The sequence below is a fragment of the Apium graveolens genome, chromosome 1, assembly GCF_009905375.1.
Source record: "Apium graveolens cultivar Ventura chromosome 1, ASM990537v1, whole genome shotgun sequence".
NCBI lineage: Eukaryota > Viridiplantae > Streptophyta > Magnoliopsida > Apiales > Apiaceae > Apium > Apium graveolens.
Genome location: NC_133647.1, coordinates 16686245 through 16703615, shown reverse-complemented (window position 1 = coordinate 16703615; position 17371 = coordinate 16686245). Strand labels below are relative to the sequence as shown.

The window sequence follows — 17371 nt, the reverse complement described above, 5'->3', positions numbered from 1 at the left end:
TATCCATTTTCCGAATTTCATAGTCGTAGTAAGCAGCTATTGCTAGCAAAATCCTGATGGACTTGATCATACCAACTGGTGAAAAGGTCTCATCATAGTCTATACCATGAATTTGTTTGAAATCTTTTACCACTAGTCGCGCTTTATAGGTCTGTAATTTACCATCCATGTCAGTTTTCTTCTTGAAAACCTACTTGCACGTTATAGGTTTTACCCCTTCACGTGGATCAACTAAAGTCCATACTTTATTTTAATACATGGATTCAATTTTGGATTTCATGGCCTCTAGCCATCTCTCGGAGTCTGGACTGTTCATAGCATCTTGGTAGGTAAGAGGCTTATCATTATCTATGAGCATTACATCATCATCTTGAGTCAAGAGAAATCCATAATATCCCTCTGGCTCATGACGAGCCCTATTAGATCTACGAACAACCCGTGTTTCTGGAGCAGGAACATCTTGATGTACTTTCTGCCCACTTTCCAACTCTGGTTCAATGCTATTTTGTACAACTCGATCTTCATCGAGATCTATAGTCCTCCAACTAATTTTCTTGGAAAGTAACTCTCTTTCAAGAAATACAGCGGTTCGAGCAACAAAAACTTTGTTCTCGGTAGGATTATAGAAACTATACCATTTAGTTTCTTGAGGATATCCCATAAAATAACATTTATCCGATTTTGGTCCCAGCTTGTCAGACACCAAGCATTTCACAAACGCTTCACATCCCCATAATTTCATAAACGACATGTTGTGACGTTTCTCAGTCCATATCTCATATGGAGTCTTTTGAACCGATTTAGTTGGAACTCGGTTTAGTGTATATGCAACCGTTTCTAGAGCATAACCCCAGAAACTTATTGGAAGATCTGCTAGACTCATCATCGATTGCACCATGTCCAACAAGGTACGATTTCTCCTCTCAGAAACTCCATTCCATTGAGGCATTCCAGGAGGAGTAAGCTGTGATACAATACCACACTCCTTCAAGAAACCTTTAAACTCGAGGCTTAAGTATTCTCCTCCACGATCCGATCGTAAAACTTTTTTACTTTCCCCTGTTTGTTTTTCCACTTCAGCCTTGTATTCTTTGAACTTTTTAAAAGAATCAGATTTGTTCTTCAAAAGATACACATTTCCATATCTACTGAAATCGTCAGTAATTGTAATGAAGTAGTAAAAGCGACCTATTGCCATCGTACGCATTGGACCACATACATCACTATGTATAAGTCCTAATCATTCGGTGGCCCTTTCACCTTGTCTGGTAAAAGGAGCTTTAGCCATTTTGCCAATGAGACAAGATTTGCATTCTTCGTATGATTCAAAATCAAATTTATCCAAGTAACCATCTTTTTGTAATTTGGAAATGTATTTCTCATTTATGTGACCTAAATGACAATGCCAAAGGTATGTTTAATTTGAGTCTTTCATCTTAATACATTTATTATCATTATTTATGTATATAAATCAAGAACATATAAACCATTAAATAAATGTGCAACCCCATAGGTAACATTGTTGAATGAAAAGGAACAACTATTGTTCTGAATCAAAAACGAAAAACCTTTCTTGTCCAAACAAGAAACCAAAATAATGTTTCTGCAAATTGCAGGAACGTAAAAATAATTGTCTAGTTCTAAAACAAGCCCAGTGGGAAACGATAAACGATAAGTCCCTACAGCTAAAGAAGCAACCTTTGCTCCATTGCCAACTCGTAGGTCGACCTCTTCCTTCGCCAATGTCCTACTTCCCTGCAGTTCCCGCATATTTATACAAATGTGAGAACCACATCCAGTATCTAATACCCAAGATGTAAAAGTAGACAAATTGACTTTTATAACATAAATACCTGAATCAGAAGTAACAACAGCAACCTTATTCTTCTTCAGATCCTCCAAATAAGCATGACAGTTCCTCTTCCAATGACCTGGTTTCTTACAATAGTGACAATCACCAACCTTTGGAACACCACCTTTAGGCTTCAAAGCCTTGGTCGGATCAGGTTTCGGATTGGCATTAGATTTAGATCCCATCTTCCTCTTGCCTTTTCAGTTACCCTTTCCTTTGGCATTCCCCTTATTCACCATCAACATGGGAGTAGGGGACGCCTTCTGAACATTGGTCTCAGCATTTTTCAACATTGCCAACAATTCAGTGGGGTTTTTATCTATCTCATTCATATTTTAATTCATCACAAATTGAGAATAGATGTTGTTTAAAGATTGCAAAATTAGGTCAATCTGGTGCTCCACAGCAATCGGGGCACCAAACTTGGCAAGGTAATCAATATACCCAAGCATTCTTAGAATATACAGTCCAACCAGATCACGTTCTCCCTACTTACATGCATGCAATGATTTGAAAGTATCAAACCTCTCCTGATGAGCCTGTCCTTCAAACATACATTTAAGGAGCTCAATCGTATCATAAGAATCCATATTCTCATATTGTTTCTGAAGTTCAGCACTCATGGTCGCTAACATGAGATATTGAACATCCGTGTCATCATCGATATGTTTCTGATAAACATTATGTTGAGCACGGGATGCTCCTTCAGGAGAGATGCAGTGTGAGGGATATCTATGACATAGAGCTTGCGCTCTTTTTTGAGGACAATCCTCAAGTTCCTCTGTCAGTCAAGGAAATTTGTTCATGTCAGCTTGTCCTTTTCAAGGACTGATCGTACAGAGAAGTTGTTTGAATTGATTGCCATTTGATATCTACAATATTTAAAATGCATAAGATAAATTAGTCTACAGATGATTATTAAAATATGTTCAAGTGATTATTCATATATATTCAAAATATATATCTCCCGCTATTTTTATCAAATTAATACCCCTAACTATTAATTCGAAAAGAATATCTTCTATATACTTTCTAGTGAGCCAAGATCCAAATTTCACAATGTTTTAGTTCTGCTTTGGCTTTACTCCTAAAACATGATTCAATAAGGTAGACAATATTTGTCAATTATATCAACTATACAACTCTTGGATAGTTTAGTGGAACAACATTTATTCTTATTTATCCAATAATTCTCACCAAACTCTATGCCTCTAAGTTCACAATCCTATTGTGGTAACTTAGTTAAGTCAAACCCAAAGGTCTAAAAAGTATCATATACTTCAACACGCCGTCCCACGATAGATGGGAGTACTTCGCTCTGGCGAACCCACTCCTTATCGATCTAGGGGTTAACGCGTTGGACATATTGGAAGGAATTTAAACAACTTAATATAAACATTAGGGTTTTGTTAGTATTATAACGATCATGATCACATCATAAAAAGATTCCCAATTTTTCCTTGAATAAAATACTTCAAATCAATATTCGTCAATGGTTTGATTTCCAGGTAGTGAGGGAGTCACATCGGTCTCGCTTAAAACCCACAACCTTACAAGTTCAATGAACCCGTTTTTGACAAAATCGCCCCATGTCAGAAATAAAGAAGATTCGTATTTTATTCAGTGTTTCATAAACATGAGAATCTCATAATCGTTTGTAAATTTTTAAATCTTGAGTCATTACAGATTTTATCTTGTTTAGCAGGCATGGCATGGGTGACGTATCTAATACATTCATTCATGCATGATTAATCTAATTAAAGCATGCATCATTAGCTATTCTATACATACATTCATACATCAATATGTAAAGTACGGTATGTAAACGTGCTTGGTTACGGCCTTTATCCTATGTGATCCTTTCAAGATAATGAAAGGATCAAGGTCAATCTATGATGAATAATATAAATACAATTACAAGTCTTCATTCTTCTTATCTAGATTGTTGCTTCTCCTCTTGGATCATGCCTCCTTGAAGTAAATTACATTAAAACAACCTATACTAATGTACTTACATAAGAAAACTCGAGTTACATTCGAGGTAAACAAATTACAAAGAATAAACGACATGCAAGTCGTATTTAGAAACTAAAACCATAAATAAAAACCATTAACTAAAGGGTCTTAAGACCATAACCATGCACCATAATATCACATGACACATAACAAAATACTTATAATCTTAACATGGTATCACATATCATAGTTCAGACTATATAATCAAACATAACATATTTACCAAAATTCAGAAAATTAAAATTAGCTTTCTAAAAACTAAAAATCATTGTTTTAAGGCCTGTAACGACATCCAATGGCTTACAGACGCGAACCTGACTTTGTCAGTATTTCTTAGTGACCCGATTCCAGTCGGAAAACACATATCGTTTGAAAAAATAGGACACTGGATACAGATTTCACCAAATATGTTCAGCTTTTTTTCAAAAATCGCATATTATACAATCTCCATAATAAAAATAAAATATATCATATATACTTACACAGCAATACATACAACCATCACATGATTATAAAATACATCATGAATATCATGTATACATACATATTCAAAATTATATATACAGGCATATACACGCACCAAAAATTATATACATGTTCACTTATATCAAAATTGTAAACATACAACGAATTAAAACGTTTCGCAAGTAGCTCTGATGCCATTGTTGATATTCGTGGCACAAATGCAGCGGAAAAATCAAAAATAAATATAAAAAATAAAAACCAAACGCAGGATCCATGCGAAACACGACATTTAATTTGGAGATTAGATGTTTACCTTAATAAAGCTTTCCTTCTGATAGTGATGAACATTCTGATCTTGATGAACAAATACAGCAGCCCTCCTTTCAAAGATCTGCTCTCCAAGGTATCCACACGAACGTCCGATCGTCCAACGATCACCGGAGCCGGTACTAGCCGATTTGGCTGCCTCTTTCTCTCTAGCCTCTCTAAGATATAGAGCTGCTAGGGTTTTCTCAAAAACGTGATATTTCAACTAAACCCTAAAAATATACATCTTAATGTATATATAGGGAGAGAGGGGATTCGGGCCAAACCCTAATCATAATGGGCTTCTAAAAGGACCCATTCTGATTTTATATTTATTTTATTATTAAATTCAAATTCTAATATATATATAATTAATCAAGTCTCACTTAATTAATTTAATAATTAAATTCGAATTAACAACAATAAAGTATTTAAATTCATGATTTAAATAACACTTCATTTTAAACGTTCTTTGTGTGTGACCCTTTAGGTTATTATTACGTTGGCATAATTTAATTTTCTAATAATAAAATTATAAACAATTAGTGGCATCTAGTAATACATAATTGCTCTCCAAGTAATAATAATAATTGGTGATTCAATTAAACCTTTCGTGAATAATGTACAATGTAATATAATCCCTTTAGCCTTATATTATAGATCAAACTCGAGGCATGCATTGTGTCATCCTTTGTTAACGTTTAATCCTTCTTTCCTTGATCAATGAGTAAACTATTAAACAAATCACTATTTGAGCACGGCCATGCATTTTATAGTCTTACTCAATCAAGAGGCCAATAATATCACTCCTTTAATATAGGAGGGCTAAATCCCATCTAGATCATTCATTTTTCTCATACGATTCATAATATACCCAATGTCTACTTTTATTATTACCCGGTTAAGGATAACTTTCAATAGTCACTACTAGAAATTTGTCAATAGACATCGCTTATTAGCCGATGTCTATTTAAAATCCAAGCGATGTCTTTGCATGCGATGAGAAAGGTAGGTGCATTACACATCGCTTATTAGCCGATGTCTATACACAGTTTAGACATCATTTTTCTTAACAATGTGATGTATTTTTCTTCAATGTATACCTTCACTATGGTTTCAGTTATTCATTCATATGTCATGTATATCATTTTAAACTTATCACATATAAAGCAATATGATACATTAACATCGAAAAACTTGTTAAACTGATGTGTAACTTAACATATTACATCAGTCTTTTATCAGAAGCGATGTCGTACCTTTCTTTTTTTAATGAAACCGATGTCTTTGTGTGTGTTTAACATCAGTTCTTTCAAAATGTGATATCTATTATATTGTTTTACATCAGTCATTTCTTGTGAGCTGATATATGTGCCTGCTTATGACATCAGTTTATTGTATGAAATATCTTATTTGACTACATTTTACATCAGTTATTTTGTTCATGAAGTGATGTTTGTTTATTTTTTTTATTCATGAATCCCCTGTTTCAATCAAATGCCCAAAACCCAAACAAGATTCATCCAAAAACATACCAACTGCCATTTTACCATTCCAAAACTAACCAAACCAAAACAAACGCAAAAACAAACATACATTCATTGATTTACCATAGATTATACCAATTACGTACATATATCCACCACCAACCCAACTTCATAATCCAAACAAACTACATAACTGCAAAAGTAAGTACTAGACATCCACCATCGATCATTTACATAGTTCATCCCAAACAGAAATACATCTGCTAAACCAGCTGAAGCTCTTCTAAAATTTAACAGCTGCTAAACCAGCTGAAGCTTTATATAAATTAAACATGAGTTGAGATGAAACCTCGGCAGCAGCAAATCTCATATTTGCTTCATCTAGCTCTTTCTGTGATCCCCTGGACGATACCAGATAGACTGCAACAGAAGTTTTTTAAAAAAAACATGAGCTTTACTAGACTATTCACAATGTAAACATATCAGCCATTCCAAATATTGCATATTAGAAACCTAACCAGAACATAGTCATAGGCAAAGGCTCTGCAGAATCAACCATGTTGTACTCGACAGCAACAGATTTGCGGTGTGTCTCTACTATTCCTGCCACAGCCATAGAAATGGCTGAGAGAACGAGTCCAACTCCTATTCTTTGGAGGTGTGTGACTCCAGTGGGAATCCCTGTGAACTTTCGGAGAATTGGAACACAGACACGATCATATATTGGGATCAATATAAACATAAACACTAGTGGAATGCCAGGGATTGAAGATCCAGGGACTTGAAAACCAAGAAGATTTATGTCCATCGTATTACTCTGTTGAATGCTGAAAGTTTGGAGTTGAGCCAAACATGTATTCATGAAGATAGTGCTTAAAATTATCGAGAGCATCCGAATTAAAATTTTTGTTTCCTCGACTTGTGTCACAGTACACATTTTCCAGGGTCCCGGATTGTTAATAGTAGATGAATCTGTAGTCACAATAACTGCTGCGTGATCCAAGAACCTGCAATATAGAGAGATTAAATTTTCCGAACACTAAGAATCTCCACTAGCTAGCTAAGATGAATAAGAGTAGGCACCTGAATTGATTTGTTCTGTGAAGAGTCTCAGATTGTTTATCATGAACCTCGTGGAATCCTACTGCGTTTTCTGGCAGTGAAAGATTACGGTTTCTACTTGCAGCCACAAATACCTAGTTTTAGAAAAAGCATTTGAAGTCATGAATTATCCCCATCAAAATAATGGACATCAAAGTATATCTATCTGCAATTACAATGACCATGCATACATCCTGTGTAATTGTACAAAATGGTGCACACCTACATTATTCGACTGAGTGGGCTTCCTTTTGGGACATTGTTCCTGTAGAGTGATCTTCCCATGCACAGGAACAAGATTGCGATTGCTACTGCAAAAGTAGACACCCCAAATCCCCAGTTCCAGCCTTCAATTTCACTAATCCAGACCAAGAAAGTGATACCAAAGATAGCCCCAGTAACAACAAAAAATAGGAACCAGTTAAAGAAACTAGAAAGGGTATTAGACTCTTCAGGGTCTGACTCATCAAACTGGTCTGCTCCCAAGGAAGGAAGCGCCGCTTTTAGTCCACCAGCCCCAAATGCGACTAAATATAGGCCAGTGTATAGAATCGCAGCTTGGCTACTATCTGCAGCCTCACATTGATTTATTAGTAATATCTTAAGCATCTCAAATATTTGCAGAATTCTGAAGATCCAGTGTAGACTATATGTATACAATTGATTAGAGAACTCTTAGAATGTAACTTATCATACAATTATTGTATCATTCAACTCAAGATGTTTATATTTCTATGTTATGCAAACAGCTAGATCAAATATGAAGAATTCCAAAAAGATTATGATATAGGGGAGAGTCTACCTGTATGGAAAGGACAACAGCAATTGTTAAGATCTCCTTGGAACATCCAAGCTCATCTGAAGCTAAGATCATTTGAGAACATTGGTTCCTACATAAAGTTAAATATTCTGAGTACTAGAAATCATGAAATCAGTATAAATTATGTTTACTATATGGCTAGGTAGGTGGTTTTGCACTTGGATAACAGAGAGAAGTGCAGAAATTATACCAGGCATCTCATGTGTGTGTACTCAGGAAGAAAGATAAAATTATTCAATTTTTTAAAAGAAAGATATACTGCAACATACTAATGGAATTTCAGCTATTTGGAAACTAGCTAGTGAAGTAAGTTTGGCATCATCATCAATTACAGAGGAAACAAGACTTGTTCTCTGAATCTCTGGAATCCCCTCTGTAGACAATTCATTGACGTAATACTCCTCTGTGTAGAGCCTAATATCGTATAGCTCAAATTAATATTATTCAACAAAGTCTTGCTCTCCAGCAAAATCAAAACAAAAACTTAATAAATTTACGAACAAGAACTCATGCAGTGATATTTGAGAAGAATGCCGAAGATGAATTATAATTAAATTCAACCATCCATTTTCAATAACAAAAACACCAAAGAGGTGGAACTTGGACATAATTGCAATAAAAAACAACAGAGATATCCAGTGCCAGAGATAAGCTCAAAAAGTAGAAAGAAAAAGACATGCATACACATATGAAAGAGTAATATCAAAATCATGAGTTATCGAGCTGTTAAAACCTAGAATGATCAATCAAAGCTGAAATTACATATAATAAACACCTACCGACTAGTATTTTATTCATTAAGTCTAGTTGGATGATATAAAGGGAGAAATTATTCAAGACTCGGCCTACACAGGTAACCCCTAATTCAAACCAGGAGAGATGCTATGGAAGATATTCACCCATCAATCTATGAAAATTATCAACTCATATCACGCCCTGTTTTTCAAGATCTAATTCACTTCAAACTGTGCACACAGTAGGCAGAATTTGGACACAGTATCACACCTAAACCATTAAAATCTTCTTGATATTTAGAATAGATAATAATAATAGGCACAACTTCTAAAAAGAAACTATTGTCAATAAAATGAGAACTTCTCAGTTCAGCACCTATAACATTTTCCAGGACGTACTCTTCCTGCCCTTCCAACTCTTTGCCTAGTTGATGCTTTTGATATTGGTGCTACTATCAAATTTTCAACATCTATAATCTGCAAAGTTGTAATCAGAGTTATGTTAAAAATCAAAGACAATGCTGCATATTTAAATATAATTTCATATATGATATATCACAACCAGAAACTGGAGATTACTCTAAGCAAATTTGTAACCAAAAGAAACCTACTGCCCAAAATGCAATATACTATATTTGAACTCTTAATGGCCATGTAGCATCTTTTCGACACTGACACAAACTGAATTATTCTGCCTAGGAAAACTAAGAATATCTGAATACATGATTTTAAGATTATAATATGAATTAGTAAACAGACTAAACACAAATATATTTACAAACAACACAAACACAAATATATACAAGCACTTGTTATTACATATAAATCCGTATTTTAACTACACATACAACTACACATGCAACAACTACACATTTCAATTTCACATGCATACATACAACTACACAAAATGCAGCCCAAACATATATAAATAGATATGTAAAGAAGAATATACCTAACAAAGCAAGCTCCAAAATCCCAAAAAACACAGCAACAAACTCCAAGACCAAAATCCAACTTAATTAGCTCCGAGATTTAAGCTTTAATAAACCCTTAGCTACAAGATTTAGCTCCAAGAAACTCTACTCCTCACCTTAAACTTCAATTAACACACTTAACTCCTTAATCTTCGAATCTGTCACAAAAATTGAAACAGATGAGAAAAAAAAACATTTAAAAGAAAGACAGTAAGAAATTAAGAGATGAGTTGAAGAAATTGAGAGGTTTAATTGGAGATTCAAGGTCTAATCGGAAAGGGGGAAAGACAGTAAGCATATATTTGAGAGTTCTAGGTTTAGCAGTCGAGAGAGAAAGGGGGAATGACTGAATGAGTTTTTGTTTTTGTTTTTGTGGAGATTGTAATTTTTTGTTTTTGTTTTGATTTTGATTTATTTTTAATTTTATGTTATAATATTATTAAAGTGAATGAGTGAATAGGCGGGATGGGGAAATATACTAAGGGGGAAAAAAATTTGGCTAAGGGCGGGGAGCAAAAGGGAGAAGCAGCGGGCTCTAATTTTTTAAAATTGAGCTTAGACATCGGTTATTATGTCAACCGATGTTAAAAAAATTGGACATCGGTTTATATGTTAACTGATGTGACGTAGTTTTTAAAAGAACAACTAAGACATCACTTTACTCAAAAGCTGATGTAAACATACCAAAAAGACATCACTTTTTTTATGTGATGTAAAAAAGGCTTTTAACATCAGTGACTTTTCTGACTGATGTCTAATGTGCGATGTCTAATGCTGATTTTCTAGTAGTGAGTATCAAAGTATTTTAATTCTCGTATAGAAATATAATGATTTCAGGTCAAAGGACCAATACATCATTATCACTGTGAGATTAACTTATGACACTCTAAACATGTAGTATCTCACAACGGGTCAATCCAGCACCATGTATTTAATAAATGTGCTTGTGTTTTAACTTTAGTATCACCATACCTATGATCAATGAGATGTGATCATCAGTCAACGAATACACTAGTCTTAATGTATTTATTATCGTTCCTTAACAATAATACTTGACTAGGGACCTTTAGGAATATCAATACTATTCTCATAATCTCATTTCTAAGTTGCGTACTTAGAGATATAGATTTATATATCATATTCCAAGGACATTTATTAATCTAACATTTTATCGCAGAAAATAAAGATATAATAAATTACTAAAGAATAATCCATAGAATCATAATTAATAATCCAAATGTTTCATAACATAAACATAATAGTGTTGTCTCTAGGGCACACACACCAACACAATGTTATTACCAGGCTCATGTGGACCAGAGACTAGTACGGTTAACATCATAAACTTCCTCTTCATGCATAACCATGGAGGAAGATTATAAGTTACCAAAACTACTGGCCAACAACTTGACATATTAGTTAGACCGTTATTAAGTGGGTTGATACCATCTGTCGCCAAAGCTAAGCGGAGGTTCCTTGGCTCGTTACCGAAGGTTGGCCACCTATAATCAATATTTCGCCAAGAAGGTGAATCCGCTGGATGACGCATTTGGCCATCTTGAATTCTTTTGTCGGAATGTCAAGTAAAAAGTTTAGCGGTTGAAGCAAATTTAAACATCCGTTTAAATCTGGGAATAATTGGAAAGTACCACATTACTTTCGCTGGAATATTAACCCTAACTTTCCCATCATTCCCCAGCTTCCAACAAGATAAATGACACTTGGGACACTCAGAAGCATTCTCTTTTACACCCATGTATAGAACACACTCATTCGGACATGCGTGGAATTTGATATATTCGAGGCCTAAATTAGATAAGGTTTTTTTTTCTTCCTATGCATTAACTGGAAAGACATGATCCTGAGGAAGTAAGGAACCCACAGAAGATAGTAGGTAAGTAAATGCATTGTCGCTAATACCAAATCACGCCCTCCAGTTATGCAATTTTAACATTGAATCTAGTTTACTGCATTCACTACCCTCATATAAAGGTTGTTGAGCATCAACTACAAACCTCTTGAATTCATACAAATCTTTATCGTAATCATCAGCCCCAGAAATATTATATGTTGCTTCGTAAACACCAAAGGCTTCTATCGGATCAGGATTAGGATCAGGACCCTGATCTGTGTTAGAAGCAGCAGTTGACCTAGAAGTAGTCATCGATTCCCCATGCCAAATCCATTTAATGTAACTTAAGCTAAACCCATTCTCATACAGATGACCCTAATAACTTTTATAGAGAACTTTTTGAAATTACCGCATCGTGAACATGGACAAGGTATGCTCTTAGGATCTTTACTATTATCTTCGGCATAAATCAAAAAAATTTCAACCCTGATTTTGTACTCTAATGTGTCCCTGTCTTTCCCGATCCATGTTTTATCCATATGTTGTTCCATCTATACATGACCTACCTAGTTGTCATTACGAAAATATAATTAAATACGGGTTTCATATATATATATATATATATATATATGCTCATGTTATGATAACATACGTTAATTTAACTGCCTAAAAATGTAAAAATATGCTACCATAAATGGTTAATTACACTATAATGAGGTAAGAATACACTGTAATGAATCATTCAAAATATTCGAGTATAACAAATTGCAAGCATTATACAAAATCCAAACAGTTGTGCATTCTTAATCGAACAAAACTTTAACTTTCATCCTGTATAAAAAATTTAAAATAACAGTGGTACATAACAAATCCAAACTCCAACAAAAAACAACATGTAAGTATAAAAACAAAAAACAAAAAATCAAAAGCAACATATAAGTATAAAAACAAAGAACAAATCCAAACTCGAACAAAAAACCAACATGCAAGTATAAAAACTCAATCGAACAAAAAATTGAAAGCAAGTACATTAGCAAACAATGATTTGAAACCAAAAATTGAACCAATCCAAACCAAAACTCGAACGAATCGAACCCAGACTCGAACCCAAATGAACTCCAAGTTGTAAATCGAACCTTTAATCCCTAAAACTAAAAGCTCCAACCTTTAATCCCTAAAATCCATGCTTAATCGAACAAAACAAAATGAGAAAAAAAAAGGAAAAGAAGTTAGGTTAAACCGAAAAAAGAAAGAAAAAAGTTTAAGAAGTAGGAGGAGGATATCTGGGGAAGAAGTAGCAAGAAAAAATGAAGAAGTTTGTAAAGAAATCGAAAGTTTGAAAAGGGGGAGAAGAAGTTAGGTCTGATATGGGGGAAGAAAATAGAGAGAATTACCTATTTTTGTCCGAAAAAGGGGAGAGAATATTTTTTATTTGGTTTTAAATTATTGTCTGAAATATTTCTTTTTTTAAGGAAGGGAGGAGAAGACAGATGCAAAACTATGATTTTATTTCAGAAAAGCGGGAAGTATTGGGGGGAAGTTATTTGGTAAAAATTTGGCTAAGGCGGGGGAAAGAATGGGATCGCGCTTAAAGATTTTAAACACAAGTTTTAGACATCGGTTAAAGGATAAACCGATGCATATTTTAGTAAAAGACATTGTTTCTATTACAGCCGATGTAAAAGAGCCCTTTTAACATCGGTGTCATTAGAAACCGATGTCTAAAGGGCGATGTCTAATGCACTTTTTCTATTAGTGTTTGTATTACCCGAGATTTTCGGGGTTACTCGAGGGGTACAATGATGCAAGTTTGATAGCTAAGAAATCTAGTTCCAATGAAGTGACTCGGTATGTGTTTAACTCTACGATTAAAGCAGTGTCCTTGAAGTCTTCTAAACAGACTTTGATTACTCGGGTCTACTTTTGAGGCTAAGTTGTGTGCACCGGATGCTACGGGGACAGAGGCTGAATGGTTACATGGGCTTATATTTGTCTTACTTGTAGTAAGCAAACCGTTTTCTACCATTTATGTTCATTGCAATAGTCGTACAACAATTGACAAGATCAGAAGTGTGAAGTGTAATACTAAAACAAAGAGACATATTCAAGTTAGACTGAAGTCTATAAGGGGTCTTGTCTGATAGGATTATCTCTATAGAGTTCATAGGAATTCAGGATAATATAGCTGATCCGCTGACTAAGGGGCTTGAGCATGATGTAGTCTTTAAGTCAAGGTTGGGGATAGGATTGGTAACCCATCATGATTCATCAACAGCGGGAACCCAATACACCCAAGAGAAGATCGCTCGAAGTATATTTAATATGGTAATAAGAAGTTATAAGGATGAATTGGTAGTACCTCTATCGTATCCATTTAGATACTCATGTATCTGAGTTTATCCCATGTAAACCTTAAGAGGTAATTGAACTGCCAGTGAAAAAGAATTTTAATAAACTCTGATGGAAACAGTTTTGAATCAGAATTTGCTAAACTCAGATGGACCAAATACCGTGTCGGGATTAATAAACTCTGAATGGGGTCAAGTCTTAAGATGAGATGTTGGTAGTACATCTTTGGAGATGCCCAGCTAAGCGAATGTAATTGTGAGGTCTCAATTAGAGGAAAGGGTTATTTCTTGAAGCATTCGACGAACAGGATCGAGACAAGACCATAATGTTTCAAAGCCTTAGATCTGCACTATAGCCTTTGACTCGTCGTCATTTATGGAGTGTGGTTACACCAAAAGGATAAAGATTCGAGGTGAAATATTCCATAAATATTTGGCAGACATCAAAGTAGGGGACTTAGGAGGGTTCAAACTCGGAATGGTACTGACTCCGAAAAACAAGTCATGATAAAATCTGATATGCATTTCGGTATGGATTTTTGGGGGATTTTTAGAAAATGGAAATTTTAAGACACATGTAATATGTGTTCTTGATGTAATTTTCGGATAATAAGAATTGAAGGTTGTTCCTTGCTATAATGACTTAAACTTTCAAATTTGGATCTAAGACATTTTCTTAGTGAAATCTGTGTAGAAATAAGAGAACGAATGTTTATTTGCATAAGAGTTGTTTTGGTTTTAGCTGAGAAGCATGTTGTAAAATTTCCTACAATGTTCAGGACTTGAGGATAGAGGTTTAGGGCTTGATGATGTGCTGAAATATGTTTCTACAATATTCAAGACCTGAGGCGGGAAGCTAAGGGCCCGATGGTCTGCTGAAAATATTTCTGAAATATTCAGGGTCTGAAGCTAGAGGTTCAGGTCCTGAGGTGCTGAAAAGTTTTGGTTTGTTTAGGGCCCGAGGTTGGTGCTCAGGGCCTGAACTAATAAGCCAATTGTTAAAACTATATAAACTTGATTTGTTTAAAGAATATTTTATATTAATATTTAAGTGAGGATTATTATAATTTTATAATAATAATAATAATTAAACTCTTATACAATATATAATAGATCATATGCATACGTTACTTTTGTAGAGAAGAGAAAAAGGTGAAGCGTGCGAAAATCTAAAAAGGGAGATCGATTGGGGAAAAAGATGGCAACCCTTCTTTGGCTCTCTCCCACATATACTTACATAGATTCATTGTTTTTCTTGGTGAATTGAGGTATTGGTTGTTGTTGAGCCTTCTCGTATATGTGAACGAATCGCTAAGATGTTTAATCCTGCAAGTGATATTGTGGAAAACCATCACGGCGTAGGTGGGGAAATAATCTCTTCAAGAACAGTTAAATCTTCTTGAGTGCTTGGCGACTCAGCTGATTCTCTAATTCTGATAAAACTTCATAGAGTTAAGTGATTTTCTCTAGTTTCTTGTAAATTCAGTCTTTAATAATATATTGTTTGTGACTTCGTGTTTGTTTCGTTATTTAATTTAATTTATTTGTTCTTGTTAATTTTTGATATATAACTGCCTCAGTGTTGCGCGTTTAGTAAGATTCCCGACAGCAAATACAACATAAGTTTCTCTCAAGCCAAGTGAAGGTTTTCCCAAAGTGTTGCACGGTTTGGTCTAAATCACAATTTCAGGCTGAAGAAGTCTATGAGCAAAAGAGGAAAAAGAAGATGCAGATGATATACCGATATTACTAGTGATGGATGCGATTGAATATGATGGAGACTGAGTTTATCAACTGTCTTTCTCAACTTGCAAAAATGCAGTTAGAAGCTGATCTTACAATGCAAAGTTTGATATGAGAGTAGCATCCTTTATCCTTCTCTCATGATGGCCAGTTTAAATATGATCCCACACACTCTGCATTGTTTCTCTTCTTTGCTTCTTGACTTCTACATCCTTCAACTTTAAACATAGCATTGAAATCCCATACGCGGAGTAACATGTTGGTAGCTATCTGCATTGGATGATTGGTTGGTGCGACTTGTTAAAGTACTTGTCAGTACTTGTATATGCATATATTCCCTTCTCTATTCACGCCCATCTACCTGAAATTGGAAAATGAGTTCCATACATTTCAATCACAACCATACTAGCAGTCATATAACATATATAATCTTCGCAAATCCTGTATAACAGAATGCGTTGTTACTGAAGCCATATATCTCCATTCATATCCTGTTTTCCATTCGGAAATCCAAATCTGAATTGTTGGTAGTTATCCCCGGGTATACATCCTCTTTTACCATTGCACCATTTTTTTTAAAACTTCACAAGGGGATCCATATATAAGACACATGAATGTCAAACCAAACAGATGTTTATTATCGTTGTTGTACCAACTAATTGTATATCATTCAGCTATCCAATCTTTCAATAGAAAAAAAAAACAAATTCTGAAATCACACAATCATAACATTCCATACTTGATTATCTGAAAATATACTTACATAATAAGGGTAGTCATTTGTGTTCCATTGTAGTTACAATTTAATGTCCTGGTCATTCACTCAAATACTGTTTAACAACATTTACATTACCCGATACTATTCCATCTCTTTACATGGTAAGTTTCAGGTCTGTATAAAATACACTAGTTCACCCAGTTTCAGTTAGTATCAATAGTTCAAATGTTCAAGTATCATTTGAATAGATACTGACTTGTCTTCCTACCAGCGATTGTGAGAGTTCAAATTTTAAGCTTAAAGTCTTAAACAACGGATAATCTTCTCTTTCATGAGAGAGTCTTTCACGATTCTTATTTCAATAATTCTTTATAGGATATTTTGGTCAAACAATAATCTATGTGTTCTATCTTGTATAAGATACAAGAAAATCCAGCTTGACCTATATTGGTTCATATCAGTTGCTATCAGTATAATAATCCATTCATAAGATGATACCATCTTTAAGTTATATAGGTAAAACAATTCATTGCTCCGGTAATACTTAATTCTGTTCATTACTGTTCATATCGGTTTATAATAGTTCATGTTCGTTCATAACAATTCAAGGAATCTCATCTCAGCCCATGTTAGTTCGTAATAGTTTTTATTTGGTATTGACAGTTTAGGTAGTCTATAATAATATATCAATTTAGTTCTCAATAACTGTAAAAGTTCATAGCACGTACCAGTTCAGAAATCAACTTCAAAATCAGGGAAACTTCATTTTCACAACATGTTTGACTATATCACCCTGCTTCCGCAAATCTTGTTCAGCATAACCAATTCACACCTGCTACTATATTCTAAGAATGTATCATTTTTGGTAACTTTGGATTATCATAACCAACAGATTCAGCATCAAGTAAGCTATCATTAAATAAAGTAAATTGAGAAAATTGCACATCCGGTTCTT

At 34.4% G+C, this 17371-nt stretch overlaps 1 pseudogene; it reads right to left on the bottom strand.

Moving 5' to 3' along the window:
* Positions 1-6592: 6592 nt before the first annotated feature.
* On the bottom strand, positions 6593-7836 carry LOC141718358 (protein NRT1/ PTR FAMILY 4.5-like; annotated as a pseudogene).
* Between the last annotated feature and the right edge of the window lie 9535 nt (positions 7837-17371).